At 45.8% G+C, this 10,904-nt stretch overlaps 1 protein-coding gene across 1 annotated transcript in view; it reads right to left on the minus strand.

Moving 5' to 3' along the window:
• Nucleotides 1-10,904, minus strand: part of LOC309550245 (uncharacterized protein) — a gene marked incomplete at its 3' end in the record, with an annotated part of 2,091,994 nt that overhangs the window by 1,037,985 nt on the left and 1,043,105 nt on the right.

Consider the following 10,904-nt stretch of genomic DNA (forward strand, 5'->3'; position numbering starts at 1 on the left):
ACTAGCTTAGAGTTACAGAGGAGGTCTAGGGCTCAAATTATTGCTCTCGCTCTAACGATCGCGGCGATACCTCACATGTATGGTTTGAACACCGTTTACATATGTGGGTGGGACTTGCGTATGCGTTTGCTTCTGCGCGCGAGCTAACGGGGACAGGGCGCTTTAATTTTTTTTTTTTTTTCCTATTTATTTTATTTATTATTTTTTTATTCTTACACAGTTTAAAAAAAAAAATGTTTTGATCATTTTTATTCCTATTACAAGGAATGTAAACATCCCTTGTAATAGAAATAGGCATGACAGGTCCTCTTTATTGTGAGATCTGGGGTCAAAAAGACCTCACACCTCACATCTACACTAAAAAAGAAAAAAAAAAAAAATTGTTGAAAGAGGAAAAAAAAAAAAGAAAAAAAAAAGCGGCCCTTTAAACCGGTTGCTAGGCAACGTCTTTTGACGTAGCTCCGGTCCTCCAAGACCATAGAGTCGAGTGAGGGCCATCTTGCCCTCACTCAACTTCCTGTCTCTGAGGATCCGGGACCGGATAGTTTTCCCTGCTGCCGGCGGGTCCGGTAAGCTGGGAAAACGTCTGGGACGCGGCAGAAGGGGGGGGCACCTCTTCCCCTGCACCGTAAGGGTAATTCCGCGGTGAATCCGCCACTGGGACCACCCTTATCTGAAAGCCGACCGCCCGCCGTTTCAAAAAATACCGGGGTTATGGGGGCTATCTGCTGCCATAACCCCAGTATTTAGCTTTTAATGGCCGACGCATATAGTCGTTAGGCGGTCAGTAAGTGATTGCATGTATATGGCAAACAGGTGACGATGACTGATGAGGTGACAGGTGATGATTGATGAGGTGACAGGTGACGATGATTGATGAGGTGACAAGTGACAATGACTGATGGGGTGACAAGTGACAATGACTGATGGGGTGACATGTGACGATGATTGATGGGGTGACAGATGACAATCACTGATGGGGTGACATGTGACGATGATTGATGGGGTGACAAGTGACGATCACTGATGGGGTGTCAAGTGACGATGATTGATAGGGTGACAGATGACGATGACTGATGGGGTGACAGGTGACGATTACTGATGGGGTGACAGGTGACGGGCAATGGTGCACGGCGGTACTGATGGCAGTCTCTGGTGACTGGTGAACTTTAGGCTACGTTCACATGTGAGCGTAGCGATCGCGGGCAGAATCACTGCGATTCCGCCCGCGATCCAGAAATCATTGCAAATCGCTGGAAGCCTGTGCGTTGCCTGTGATTTGCAATAGCACCCCAAATGCTGTGCAATGTTGCTGCGATTTCCGCCTGCCGAATCGAGGTAACATCACGCAAACAACGCATGACGCCCCAAAGAAACTCTTGTACCTTTTTTGGGCGTCATGCGATGTTTGCGCGATGTTACCGCGATTCGGCAGGCGGAAATGGCGGCAACATCGCACAGCGTTTGGGGTGCTATTGCAAAAAACGGGCAACGCACAAGCGTCCCGCAATTTGCAACGATTTCCGGATCGCGGGCAGAATCGCGGTGATTCTGCCCGTGATCGCTGCGCTCACATGTGAACGTTATGGGTGTCAATTTCTGGGCACTGATGAGGTGACTGTTGTGTGACAGGTGACATTGGGGGGGGCTGAGGACTGTGTGGGGACCTTTATTAGTGTGATTTTACTTTTACAGGTACACAGAGCAGTAACTCACTGTTTCTGGCTCTGCTCTCCTCACACTGGAAACTGTATGAGGAGAGAAGAGCTAGTAACAGTGAGTTACTGCTCTGTGTTTACATTTTGTGATCGGCTGTGAATGGATTCACAGCCGATCACATAGTAAACAGTCACTGTCAGTGACTGTTTACTACCGCCGGTGACAGCTGTGTTCCTACGGAACACAGTGCCACCGACATGACAGCGCTGCGCGCTCCCGATCGCGCATGCACGGTCATCTCCCGGGCGCCTCCATTGTGATCGGCTGTGTCATTGGAACACAGCCGATCACGTGGGAAACAGCCACGCCCATTGGCTGTTTCCCCCCTGCCGGTGACGGGGGGTGTCCCGGGGACACCCCGACACCGGCAGTGCAGGGCGGCGCGCACGCGATCGCGCGCCTGCCCTGCATTCCTGGGATCACGTCATATGACGTCTTCCCAGGATAATGGTCGCACCGCTCCGCCGTCAATTGACGGCGGGCGGGCGGCAAGTAGTTAAGGAACAACTGGCCCCCTATGCAGAAACCAATAAAAATAGACCGCTCCCGTAGACGTCCTATGACGAAACATACGTAGGGCGGAACCCCACGTCACTTCCGGTCCGCAGCTCGCCTCAGTTTGGAACGCGGAAGCTTCCTCGGCACAGCCTGCATACGTCTGACACGATCTGCTGCATCTCAAGCGTGAGTTACTACTAGCCCCCTCAAAAACCCTGCTGTATATTCCACACTAAGAGGTTCGTTTCTCCCCTTTTTACACCCAGATGGGACCCTTCGGTCCGCTAGGACGGACTGGGGAGAAGGTTTGAGAAAACTCCATTTGTTGCTAAGGGGTAAGTGCGACCTCTGGTGGTCAGATTGGGAATACACCATATAGCAGGTATGCACTAGTAATCTCATTGCTTGTATCATTTAAGCACTGTATTTACCACCATATTAACTTATTTGATCCCATCATTTATTTATTGGAATTAGTTTATTACATATTTACTACTTGCTACTACCATACCATATTTATTGGAACCATTTTATCACACTATTTATTACTTAACTATCTTATATACTTTTTACCTTAAAATTTGGGTTTAAATTGTCTACATTTAGCCAGGGACTGGGAATCTCTCACGGGCTTAAGGTTTATGATTGCACTATATATCACGCACTAGAGCACTTTCTTCCTCTATCTCACCCGCATTTTGCACATGCGCTAGGTAGCGCCGTTTCCAACGTTTCACCCCCACATAATAGATCAAGCCCTTCTCTCCTGTCCGTGTATGGGGGTGAGGCTGGTGTGCACATCTATGCACCAGTGGCGGCTGGTGCTCAAAATTTTTGGGGGGGCGCAAAAAGAAAAATTTGCAGCAAAAAACGCGGTAAAAAATTGCCTGACTTTGATGCCACACAAGTGTTAAAGGGGCCATGAGTGATCAAGGAAGAGTGCCTTGATAAAGCATTCATAGTTACCCCTTTAAATAATCCATATTTTGACACCACCAGCCCCCTTCAAAATATAAACATTTAAAGGAACCCCAATATTTACCTTTAACAGTACATATATGTTTTTTTAAGTATCAGAACAGAGACCACAGTTCATACCACATGCAACCAAAATAGGACCGTAAATTGAGTGATAAGGCGTCCCAATAATGTAGTCCGATTTTGTAACCATACTAGAAAGTCACTGCACTGCCTATACTTGATATTGGATATTTGTAGTAGAGACATTTATCCTTCCTGGGCACACATAGCAATGAGAAGAAATTGGGTTACTCAGGCATACACAAAGCTATTTTACAGGGACAGGAGCACATTATAACATTTAAAGGGATATAAACCTTATCCAACACTGCTCAATAGCAGAGGGAAATAGTGCTGGCATCCAGAGGATGGTCATACAGATGTATACATTGTATAATGACACATCCAGGACATGTATAGATGCTACACCTAGTCATATACTGTATCTATACAATCTCCAGTGTTTATTTAACTCTGTGGGAGTAATTTTTAACACTTTCCTGGTGTTTATATATTCCACACATAGGTACAATGTCAGAGATTCTATATAGTTGTACATGGAGATGGAGGGAGGGGGTGATTGCATTGCCCCAGTCTTGTGCAGGATACATAGAACTTTAGTCTGATTTTTCATATTTGGTAAACCTGTTATCTTGATTGATCACTGCAATGATCAAACAAATGCATGATGGAAACATTTACCGAGCATATGCGATTTCTGGCTGTCCCCGATCACTGCACAGACATGCAACCCCATCGCACGATCGCTGCACTGATAGCAAATCTGCATTGAATGATTTTCCAGCATGTCGGACGATGATTGCCATAGACATTAGCTATTTCTGTCTTCACAAGCAGTTGTTGGTTGCTTCCATTGTGCAATAAATTGTTGCTGAACCTTATACAAATCGAGGTATGTATGGGCACCCTTAGATTTTATCTAACAATGAGACCTCTGTGCTGCACATGGATATGATCGGATACAGATCTTACATGCACATACAATGAGATCCATGCAGAGTACTTACACGAAGACCCCGAAGAGCAGCGCTCGGATGCCGAGCTCCTCCAGCAGTGCCTGTGCTGAACCAACTGCACATGGGAGTTCTGACTCTGAGGTAGTGTGTTGCAAACTGCACCGCTTACTTACCGGTGGTGGTCTGGTCCCGGATCGATCCGATTCCGTTCCGGTGACTTTGGTCTCCTCTCCGCTCTCTGCCGGTCCTCTCCGCTCTCTCCCGCTGTGTCCGTCCACTAGGCACCCGACTCGTGACTGACGCACGCGACGTGATGTCAGCGGGGTCAGTATGGGGCCATGGGATGTCCTGGATGATGATTGGTCCAGGCTGTAGACTGGACCAATCACAGCCAGGATATCAGAAAGTGGGGGTGTCCAATCGCAAAGACTTGTGCCCAGGTTACGCCCCCAGAAGGCAGCCAATCGGCGCCTCTTCTGGGACATAACCCCACCCCCCCCCCCCTAGCCACCAGTTCCTTCACAGAGGCCGGCGAACCCAATTTTTTTTTTTGTACAACTTTATTTGTTCGTTATGTAATTTTTTTTTTCTTTTTTTTAGGGGTAGGGGGGCGGCGCCCTGGCGCCCCCTATGCACGGGCCGCCACTGCTATGCACTCAGGGGTTGTGGTACTTGAGGAGCCACAGTCCATTCTGAATATGATGTCTGGGTTTCAGGTGGCCTGAAACCCAAACACATGACTCAAAACCCAACTGTCCAGGTGAATCCTGGATGGATGGCAACCCTATAGGAAGCGCCAGCTAAGTGTGTTATCCTGGTTAAAGGGTTTTAATAGCAAAGGATTAAAACACTCACAAGAGGTAAAATATACAAGTGCTCACCTGGTGTCAGATACTGTGGATCCTCCTAGAACCGTCCTGCAGGACCGATGTCCTCTGTTCCGGCTGCTGGGCAGAGAGATGTCTGGCTCGGGAGCCTGGAGGAGCCCCAAGAAGCCACGCTAACCAGCATGGAAGGCACAGCGGAAATGCCATGTGATATAACAAAACAAACAGTGCAAAATGATGTGACTAACATGAACCGTATGTGAAATATATCACCATCAATAAATAAAGTACATAATAAATTATATAATAAAATAGTGCCTATATAATATAGTGATTAACCTGTGTAATAGATATTAATAAATACAAAAATACAAATAGTCCATAAAACCGTGGAATTAAATATATAGTCCTAAATGCTTCAGCAAGTGGCCAGTGAAAGATAGTCCAAGAAAGTGCTTATGTGCTGGAAAATCCATGCAAACCCATGCTGACACTGTGCTGTGAAAAAATGGTGACTTTCCTCTCCCCAGGATGTTGCACTTACCGGACAGAGTGGACCCCCAGACAATACTGTGTGAGGGTCACACAAGCTTTGGTCCAGTAAGGAATCCGAACCGTATCCTCTAAAACTGCTATGACCTCATAGAAACTCCCAATAGCCAGACTCAGCAGGATAAAGGAACCATGTAGGGAAGAAAGGCTCGAAATAGTGTAATACTGACAAAAATTATATATTTATTTAAACCATAATTGGATCACTCACATTTTGGTATATAAAGGCAGGCTTGTACAATCATTCGTGGGATATGACAGATCCTGTAGATCGCGGTGAGCTCGGGGCTGCGCTGGTCCCGGCGTGCGTTCCACCGCTCCCGGAAATGACGTCACAGCTTGCGTAGGACCGGAAATTGCGTCGACGCGTTTCGCCCTCCTCCAGGGCGTTATCAAAGACGTATTTCCGGGCCGCTACGAACGGAGGGGTATAAATACCCCTCCTCCTCTAATTTGTTGGTCATTTCCTGTTCCTGTTGGGTGTACTTATGTACACCCAACCGGAAACCACTAGCCGATCATGTCTTACATTTTACTTCATGCTAAGTAATACAAATCTGGCATAATCTGGCAGGTTGCATGTGAATATTCCATCACAATGCGGATTCCACCCGAAAATATATATATCTACGTGTATATAGATATATATATATGTTACAAATCGGTTAAAACATAATTATTTATTAATTCATTGTTTAAAAATAATGGCTAAAAATGTCTTATTCAATAGGTAAACAGGACTGGAAGATAATTGGGCCATTCCAATGTTGCAGAAATTAATATCTAAAAACATATATATATATATATATATATATATATATATATATATAAATATTTGAGGCTCAAAATCTATATAGAAATATGTATTTAAAAAACATGTGTCTTTCTATAACCTAACAAATGGTGTGGGTTACTTCTTGCTTGAACCACCTAAGTGTAAAAACACACCCCATATTGCCGTATACAGTCCATATGTAATACCCGGGATGGGTGACTAAAAAAGTGCAAAGTGCATCAAACCATTCTCAATGGTACCTCATAAATTACATATGAAATGCCTGGAAAAATACATATAAAAATTACATATAAAAAATTTGCATAGAAGATATTGTCACTTAAGATAAGAAATATATAAAAAATCTTTTTAAAAAAATGTATAAAAAAAAAAAAAAATTACCAATTAGATAAAAAGCAGTTGAGGTCGAAGTCGATATTCAACCCCTGAGGGTGCAATGTTTTTAAAAAATATATCCACCTTCCTTCATTTTGTGAAATCCCCCGGGTAAGGTTTCCCCCTCTCCAATTGGGTACTATCTTGTCTATGCCACAAAATTTTAGTCCGGTTGGGTCCTAGTTGTGAACTAATTGGAAGTGATTCGATAGGCTATGTTTTTTAAAACCATTTTTGATATTGGTAACATGTTCACGTAACCGGACTCCCAGTGGACGGGTGGTGCGACCCACATACTGGAGCTTACATGGACATTCCAGAAGAAACGTCACATGTGTAGTGTCACATGTGATAAATTTGTCAATTTCGTATGTTTTCCCTGTATTATTGGACCTGAAATTAGTAGTTTTCCTGACTCTGTGTTTGGAAGTCTTACATATAACACATCTCCCACACGAGAAAAAACCCACCAGGTCCAAAAATGTGCCTATAGGTTTTGGGGGGTCCACCACATTTCTGGCCAATCTATGTCTCAAAGTGGTGGACTTTGTATAGATGAATTGCGGTTTTCTTGGCAATATTTTTTCAAGCGTGGGATCTTTTTGAAGGATATGCCAATGTTTTTGTACTATTCTTTCTAGATCCTTGTACTGTCTGGTACTGCCGGAAATGGAATGGAAATGCCGTCACTAGGAGGTACCAGACGAGAAGATAAGCAAATCTTTCCTCTTGGTCTATACAGAGCCAGTCACAAGGACAGCAGCCATATGTGGTCCTGTGCATTCCTTTATTGTACCCCCATAACCAAAGACCAGTGACTTTTTCTGGATTACCCTCTACCCTAATCATTGGTATTTTTAGATATTTATTGCTGTCTGGACTATTTATAAACTTTGTGTGCCAGTAACTCCTTTCTCCATTAAACAAGATCTCCATCTTCCCATTTAACAGAACGGCAATCTGCTTTGTCTAAATTGGCAGACCACTGTTCCGCCTCTCTCGGGAACGATTGCCGGAAGCCAACAGACACCGTGTCCGCCGGACCCACTGATTGGTCCCCACTGTGTCCAGTGGAAGCCTGGGTGCCAGCGGTGCGTGTGCATGCTCCAGACCCAAAAATGCAGATAATGTACAGGTACATGATTCTGCACAGGACGGCCGTCCTACCGCAGTACATGTATGTGGGTTGGTCAAAGAAAAAAGTCTCACTGCTAAAGAGAAAGGTTATGACCTGGGGAATGACATGCGGAACTCCTGGGCCCAGCTGAGGACATTTAGGGCCATAACATTGAAGATGTGGTGGATGTCTCCTTTTGGTTTGGGAACTGTGGACAGAGAAGAACTCCTGGAACTCTTCTGGCCTTAGCTCAGTGAGATAGAGTTTGGAAGACTAATGTCATAGACAGGTTGCCAAAAAGTTTAGGGCTTTAGAAAGGGCCTCCAATGGCTGTCAATGTGGTGCCTTCTCCACTCTCCATCTCACTAATAAAACCCCAATGGATGACTCTCTATGAACTGATCACATTCCAATCACCGATCATCTAATCATTGGTAAAAAAGAAGACTCGGCACAGATTATTGTACGAAGAGTTTTTATTGGACAAGATCAGAATAAGCGATTACCACACAGTAATGATATGAATAAAATAAAGCTTAAATCTTTTATAATAGAATTAACAAATGTGTCAAATGTATTAATAATCATACATTGGTTGGACCAATAAAAAGCCGGCTACTTCCATAAACCAAGCACATGTATTGCCATGATTGTCCATCTCTTGCCCCATGTACTCTGATGATTGCCCACTTGTTGCCCCATGTATTGTGATGATTTCCTGCCTGTTGCCACATGTGGGGAGGGATCGGTAAAGGTAGACAGTAAAGTCATGATTTTACCACCCACTTAACCTTAAATGGCAGCCGGATGGGGCGGTACACATGGCACTGCAATTTGTAGCTGCTGCAAACCTCACACCCCCCGGTCACATTGGGGAATGCTATTCAACTGAATGGGGTTGTGCCGCAACAGCCCTGATGCATACGGTTGCGGCGTACTGGCGTGGGCTATACAGAGTTAACATAAGGTCTCCCAGCTGCCTGCCAACCCCACAGCGGGTCAGAGGGCGATGCGGGTGTAAACCAACCCCGAGTGGACTGAGGTGGTTTCACAGCTCCATTCGGGTCTCCGAAGTAGTAACCCGGAAGTGGCGGCACAACGTCACGTCCGGGTTATTCAACGTCACGACGGCGCCGAATTCAAACATCTGTCACTATTCAGAAATGCATATTTCAGCATATTGAATAGAGTGAAAGCGGGGGAGGGGGTTGGGGTCTTTTAGACCCCCTATCCCTTCTTAAAGAGTACCTGTCACTGCCTATTACTGTCACATTCCTCCCCCCGATCCCTCCATAAAGAGTACCTGTCACTGCATATTACTGTCACATTCCTCCCCCCGATCCCTCCATAAAGAGTACCTGTCACTCCTATTACTGTCACATCCCCCCCGATCCCTCCATAAAGAGTACCTGTCACTCCTATTACTGTCACATTCCTCCCCTCCCCCCGATCCGTCCATATATGAGTACCTGTCACTGCCTATTACTGTTACATTCCTCCCTCCCCCGATTCATCCATAAAGAGTACCTGTCACTGCCTATTACTGTCACATTCCCCCCTCCCCCGGATCCCTCCATAAAGAGTACCTGTCACTGCCTATTACTGTCACATTCCCCCCTCCCCCCGATCCGTCCATATATGAGTACCTGTCACTGCCTATTACTGTTACATTCCTCCCTCCCCCGATTCATCCATAAAGAGTACCTGTCACTGCCTATTACTGTCACATTCCCCCCCTCCCCCCGATCCCTCCATAAAGAGTACCTGTCACTGCCTATTACTGTCACATCCCCCCTCCCCTGATCTCTCTATAAAGAGTACCTGTCACTGCCTATTACTGTCACATTCCCCCCTCCCCCGGATCCCTCCATAAAGAGTACCTGTCACTGCCTATTACTGTCACATTCCCCCTCCCCCCGATCCGTCCATATATGAGTACCTGTCACTGCCTATTACTGTCACATTCCCCCCTCCCCCCGATCCCTCCATAAAGAGTACCTGTCACTCCTATTACTGTCACATTCCTCCCGATCCCTCCATAAAGAGTACCTGTCACTCCTATTACTGTCACATCCCCCCCGATCCCTCCATAAAGAGTACCTGTCACTCCTATTACTGTCATATTCCCCCCGATCCCTCCATAAAGAGTACCTGTCACTCCTATTACTGTCACATTCCTCCCCTCCCCCCGATCCGTCCATATATGAGTACCTGTCACTGCCTATTACTGTCACATTCCCCCCCTCCCCCCGATCCCTCCATAAAGAGTACCTGTCACTGCCTATTACTGTCACATTCCCCCCTCCCCCGGATCCCTCCATAAAGAGTACCTGTCACTGCCTATTACTGTCACATTCCCCCCTCCCCCCGATCCCTCCATATATGAGTACCTGTCACTGCCTATTACTGTCACATTCCCCCCTCCCCCCGATCCCTCCATAAAGAGTACCTGTCACTCCTATTACTGTCACATTCCTCCCGATCCCTCCATAAAGAGTACCTGTCACTCCTATTACTGTCACATCCCCCCCGATCCCTCCATAAAGAGTACCTGTCACTCCTATTACTGTCATATTCCCCCCGATCCCTCCATAAAGAGTACCTGTCACTCCTATTACTGTCATATTCCCCCCCGATCCCTCCATAAAGAGTACCTGTCACTCCTATTACTGTCACATTCCTCCCCTCCCCCCGATCCGTCCATATATGAGTACCTGTCACTGCCTATTACTGTCACATTCCCCCCCTCCCCCCGATCCCTCCATAAAGAGTACCTGTCACTGCCTATTACTGTCACATCCCCCCCTCCCCCGGATCCCTCCATAAAGAGTACCTGTCACTGCCTATTACTGTCACAAGGGATGTTTACATTCCTTCTCACACCAATAAAAGTCATCAAATTTTTTTTTTATTTTACAATTATGCTAAAATTAAAAAGTTAAATAAAATAAATAGGAAAAAAAATAATTTTTAAGCGCCCCATCGCCATGAGCTCACGCACAAAAGAAAACGCAAACGTAAGT

Source organism: Pelophylax lessonae (genome assembly GCF_965119305.1).
Source record: "Pelophylax lessonae genome assembly, chromosome: 3".
Taxonomy (NCBI): domain Eukaryota; kingdom Metazoa; phylum Chordata; class Amphibia; order Anura; family Ranidae; genus Pelophylax; species Pelophylax lessonae.